This window comes from Aegilops tauschii, chromosome 3 (genome assembly GCF_002575655.3).
Source record: "Aegilops tauschii subsp. strangulata cultivar AL8/78 chromosome 3, Aet v6.0, whole genome shotgun sequence".
In the NCBI taxonomy this organism is placed as follows: Eukaryota; Viridiplantae; Streptophyta; class Magnoliopsida; order Poales; family Poaceae; genus Aegilops; species Aegilops tauschii.
The window spans coordinates 95,428,865-95,435,156 of record NC_053037.3 but is presented as its reverse complement, the minus strand read 5'-3'; the positions used below and the strand labels follow the sequence as shown (position 1 = coordinate 95,435,156).

Genomic DNA, 6,292 nt, shown 5'->3' with positions numbered 1-6,292 from the left:
AATAGCCACCTCCACTCGACCGTTGACTGTGTGATCGGACCTAGCATTCCGCCGCACGGTGTTCCTCCTGCACGCGCGGATACCATTAGAGGCGGTGCACTTGCGCCGCTCCGGCAAACCTTTACGTGGGAACCGACGACTAGTTGTTCGAGGGAGATCAAACGAGGAGGAGACGATCCACGTGGACGCGCTGCCCCAACTCTTCTTCCGCTGCACAGCACTGCGCATCTAGTGGTAACGATTTGTGATCCATCTCCCGTAGCATGTTCTTAGTTGTTTTGCGCGTAGGAAAATTTTGATTTGCAGTCGACGCACCCTACCGTAGAACCCAACACTCCTAGCTCTGCGGTAAACTAGTCACACATCATCGGAAGGGCAGCAAGGTTGATGTAGAGGCCCTTCGTGATCGACTCCCCCTCCGGCGGAGTATAGGAAAAGGTCTCCAGATGGGATCTCCGAAGAATAGAAACTTGCGTTGGCGAAAGAAGTATTTGGGCTGGCTCTCTGATGTACGGGTAATATTTGGTAATTTATAGAGCTGTAATTAGGTTAAGAGGTGCCACGAGTGGCCCACAAGCTTAGGGGGCATGTCTGGCAGGCTTGTCGCTGCCTCATGGCACTTCAGGTCTTCTCGCGAAGCTTCTAGGGTCCATTCTGGTCCAGAAAAAATCGTGAAAAAGTTTTGTAGGTTTGGACTCCGTTTGGTACTGATTTTTTGAAAAGCCAAAAACAAGCAAAAAATAGCAACTGGCACTAGGCACTAGGTTAATAGGTTAGTCCCAAAAATGATATATAATTACATAATAAACATCCAAGATTGATACTATAATAGGAACAATAAAAATTTATAGATATGTTGGAGACGTATCAAGGTGGTTGGTTGGGAAAGGACTGGGGGAGGTGGATTGAATGGGTGGAGAAAATGAGGTGGAGTGGCGGCGGTGGGTCTGGTGGGAAGGATGGGATAGCTCCTTGGATTTTAGGGTTAGCGAAGTACGTGGTCTATATATGGGAAATAGGACTAGGTTTGGACCCTCCGATTTAGATCGGTTTCTTGAGATAAATAGGCTAGGGGAGTCCAAATAAGAAGTTGAAGATGTTTGGGGATGTTCGGGGTTGATTCGGACCCACTGGTCACGACCGTCCGGTTCGGGTCTGGGACAGTTTTCGGGCGAGGTTGTGAAGGGGGGTCTTGCTGTGCAGGCCAGTCACGTGCAAGGGTGGTGGTCTCAGAACGGTCAACGAAGACAACGGGGAGAACAGACAACTACAAACAGATGCAAGTTCTAAAAAATTGACGACAATGGAGTGCCGATGCAATGCGGATGATATGATGATGAATGCAACAAACAAATAATTAACACGGCGATAATGGAATATATGGAAGGCATCTCGAGCATCGGTCTCGGGTTGTTACATTATGCCACATCTTAGGAGAGTCAATGAGCTAGACACCAGGCTTGAGTTGGATTTCATTGATTATATGGGCCATTTACTTAGGATAATCTGAACAAATCTCATGGGCTAGGGGTGATGGCTCAGGTTGGCCTCCACTAAGGTTGGCCGCTACATCTCATCATGTGTGGAAGTGATTTTAGGAAACAAAATGTATCCCGTATGGCTGGCGTGATAAACGGAAGCAGTTACTAAAAACATGTGGTCAAGAAGAAAACTGACATGCTAGCTGCATGGCTTTCGTGCCAGATTGGATGACCAATTTGCTTCTAATTGTAGGACTTTTGACTTATTTGATAGGAAGCAAAGATCAGTAGTCAGAGCAATTTACCATAGGGATTCCACTTGCAAGAGCCTATTATGCGCACACAAACACACAAAGAGTTGGAAATTTGTGTGGACCAAAGCCTCTCAGTCAGCTGTAACAAATTTGTCACCCAGATTGCTCTTGCTCTAGTGAGTTGTACCGATAGCTAGCTAGAACCCACTGTGCAATAGTTGGCCTCCTCTAAGACAACTGGCTGCACCTCATGTACACGGACCACAGAGACAGAGTTGGACAGTGATGGGATCCGACGGCCGACCTTCACCTCTCTCGTGAACGATTCACAAAATGTGTGTATTTGGAACGTTATACATTGGACGGTTTTGTGCCATCCGATGAAAGTGGGGCCAGAGATGAACGGCTAAAGCGGCAGCTCCCCCTCTATATTATGCGCATCCTAGATCTCGACATTGACTTGCCTTTTTACATCTGTCATACTCCCCCTCTTTCTCTCGCCCGATCCCTCAAATCCCACCCCCTTCGTAGTTCCTGGCTTGCTTCCAACCTTCGATCGAGCCCATGGCGTCGCCGGTGGACATGCTTTTCAACCAAGAGCCGGCGGTGGCGGCGGCCGTGATGACTGAGGCGGAAGGGAGGGCTGAAAGGTACTTCCCGAGCTCCAGCCATGGTTTTTTGCACTTCCAGCAAGCTGGCACCGCCCCGGTCGGAGTTCCTGACATGGGATCGCCCATTTCCGACTTCGGCGTGTCCCCCTTCACCTTCGACATGCCGGAGGGTCCCTTTTCGGTTGCTGGTTATGGCACTGGTGTGGTCCCGGTGGAGATCCCCGCGGTCTGGCAAAAGAAGCATTCCACGGAGAACAGTAAAGCGGTGGTGCCTTCCAAAGGAGCGTGGACGCCGGAAGAGGACGAGTACGTGAAATAGCTAAATCTGTTTTGTTTTTTGAGTAGCTTGATCTCACGACATGCATGTTTTTCTGCTTAATTTCGTTGATTAATGTACTTTCTTGCTTGCAGACTTCTCAAGGGATTGGTGGCTCATTATGGGAATCGGAGATGGGAGGAGATTTCAAAACACCTCCCAGGACGGATTGGGAAGCAGTGCCGTGAGCGCTGGACAAATCACCTGCAGCCCAACCTCAAGGTCTATTTGGTCATTCATGCATAGAGATTTATAATCTTCATTTTAATTAGGGGAAATCTTGCATGGATCTATATATGTTTTGGATGTCTAATTTGTTTTAGTTAAGTTTTTACTATGTTCTAACTAAAACAATTTAGACTAAAGGATTAGAAATTCTAGTGGCACATGCCATATGCGCTCTTTGTTTTTGTTATATTATGATTGTAAAAATAAGAATAATTAAGTACCGATCGAGGTTGCGAATCTCCAGCCTCTACTCGTATATTTGGAGAAAAATTAATAGATGGTACGGCCAATTAATGTCCCCCGTCGTTTATAGATGTTAATTATTACTTTCTTCCTTATTTCGATAACATGAGTTTCTGGAGTCTTCGGTAGTGGCAGAGCTAGGGGTGGCTGAGGGGGAGCCATGGCCCCCTCCAAGTTTGAGGAACTTGCATATATATCCTCACTATATATATGGGGATTTAGCTCTGTTTTTGTTGTACAGATAATTAATACATATATAGCATGTGAATTGTTGGAGCACCTTGCCATCTGAAGAGGTTCTGAAAAATCATTCAATTTCTAGTAAATATTTGCCACAATTGCGTACTAGTCAAGTTTTAGTAAGGCCATTTTAGTTTAGCTAAGTTTGAGATGCCTATATATCTATACCTACTAATGAAGGGAGAAGTGCTTCTGCCCGTCTCTCACATGATTTACAGAAAAAACCCTGCCTTTTCTAGTAATAAACCTGCGGTTCATCTTTAAGTCACAAGAAAAACGTATCTTTTTGCATTTTTACAAAAAAAAAAAATCCCTCCTTTCTGCTAATTAAATTGCAATCCTACTTTAAATCATCAAAAAACGAGTCATGTTTCTGAATTTGTACAACCCCCCCCCCCCCCCGATATTTGGTTAATCAACCCGCAATCCTTGTAGAATAAATACTTCTAAAAAATAACCATGTCTTTTAAACCCTAACTCTAATTTTAACATATTATATAAGGAATTTGATTTAAAATGAGTACAATTTGAATATGATGTTATTTTACCCGTTAACTATTTTTAAAATGTTATTTAGGATGCAACTTTAATTAGTAGCACATGATTCATCTTTCTTTCATATCGACGTCAAATTTTCGGATATGGGGATAGGTGGGGGTAAAACCAGACTTTTATCTATGCGGGGCATGGCAAATCCTTTGTATATAGCATGTCACATGATTTGTACATAGCATGGCAATATTTTTTACATAGCATGGCAACTTCATTTTGTTCTATTTTCTCGCAACCTATAGTTGCATAGAATGGCTTTTTCAAACATGTCCATGCTGAAAGTACTATCTAGATGTTCATGGCAAGTTCTCTCTTATATGACTAGCATGCTTATTGCTACATATAATGAATATTCCTTAGAGAAGTTTTCTTATATGAATAGCATGCTTGTTTTTAGAAAACAAAAAAATATCCTTGACCTTTATTGTTTGAGATGACAAATATTTTTTGTGACTATATGTGTTGATATGGTATTCTAGGTTTGTGAAATACTAAAAATACCACGCCATACCATTTTAAGTATTTTATTGACATGGTGTTTTTTGTGACTATATGTATTGACATGGTATTTTATTTTAGTATATCACTATGATAACCCAATTTTTTGGCCATGCCAACTTTAAGTATTTTGTTTAAGGGTTTTTTAGATGGCACTTTAGAGTCCTGGCAATTTTATAAGAATTTTTGTTTTAACATTTTATTTTTTGGAATAGAAATTTTTTATGCATCATACTCGTGCCAAATTGCATCCATTGTTTTTGGTTTTTTCATTGTCAGAAATTCTTCAAAAAAATGTTAGATGGCAAATTTGGGCTAGCCTGTCCAACAGTTCAACAACCTTTTCTGGATGGCAATATTTAATATTTCCAGTTTGATATTCAGGTACACTTGTTTGTTCCAATTATATGGAAGCATTAATTAACTTTGCTTCACATAATCATATTCCAGAATCAAGCCCCGTGGACCGAGGAGGAGGACAGGAAGCTGATCGAGGAGCACAAGACCTTAGGGAACAGTTGGTCAAAGATCGCAAAACGCCTCTTCGGTCGATCGGAGAACTCCATCAAGAATCATTGGTACGGGACAAAGCGGGGCCTAACATCGAAGGGTCGGTTCAGGAAGCGTCGGTTCTCCCTCCTCGAGGAGTATATCCGCAGCACAACCGCGGGTGACAAGAGCGTGGCATCACCATCGCAGTCATCCGCTCCGCCGCCCGGCCTCGGGAGTGGCGGCCAGGTCGTTCCAAGTGCCTCTGCAATGCTGGCCGTCTCCAGCCTACCCGGGATGGGTACGTACCTCCACCCAGGCAATGCGCCTGGATCATCGTCCCAGGGAGCGACCATGAACTTGAGCTCGCTGCTGCCAGAACTCAATACCTACAGCGGTGAGATGCAGCAGCGATACAACTCCTCCCCGTCCTTCCCGCCCAACAACCTGCTGCACTATGGACCACCGCCGGCATCTCAGCAAATGTTTAGCCAGCGCCTACAGGGGCAGGATGCATGCGCGAATGTGAACCTGTCCTCGTTACTCAAGAGTCTCGGTCTTGGTGGCAGCTACTACTGCAGCGAGACGGGCCGCACAAGCGCCGGTGGCATCGATGATCTGGACAACATCAACATCGTCTAGATGGCCTCTGGGGATTTCCTGACGTCCGAGGACGGACCTCACTGGATTCAACTGAGACGGTCCATCCTCCGGATCCAGTACCCTATCCGTTACTTTGTCATTTTTACATTTCTAAACATTTGGTTTGGTTGTTCAATTCGCTGATGTTGTGCACTATTGCCTGAAGAACACACTTCTGTGTTTGTGCGACGTGGCATGTATCCTTTCCAGATTTCCAGTACTTTTTAAAGTAAAATTGATTGAACAATTTGTTGTACTTGTGTTCTTTTTATGGACAATGATTTAGTATGTGGATTTCCATTTCCATCATTACAATCCAGTGCTATTGTATGTTGAGCTAGGATGATGATCAGAAAAATGCACGGAGTACTACAAGAAACATGACATTTGCGTAGTATGCAAAATACTCTATGAATGGCGAAATCAGCAGAGCAAAGGAGTCACTGAGTGTCACACTCGACAAACATTGCTCGACATGCACCCTTTTGACAAGGTGGTATATGTTGAGTGTAAGAGCATCTCCAGCCGCGCCCCCAACAGGCCCCCCAGGCGACTTTTTCGACGCCGGTGTCAAAAAAATGGCCCGGTCGCACCCCAGGACGACAAAAAGCGCCGGTTCGGCCCTTTTTTCCGCCCGGCGGCCGCAGGCCGAACCCGGCGCGCTTGGGGGCTCCGGCGCAAGGGAAAAGCGCGGCTGGCCCACGCCGTCAGGTGAAAAGTCAAGATTTTCTTCCCCGA

The 6,292-nt window shown here is 44.9% G+C and overlaps 1 pseudogene; it reads left to right on the top strand.

Moving 5' to 3' along the window:
- The first annotated feature begins 2,637 nt into the window (after positions 1-2,637).
- On the top strand, positions 2,638-5,839 carry LOC109738541 (uncharacterized; annotated as a pseudogene).
- Positions 5,840-6,292: the final 453 nt, after the last annotated feature.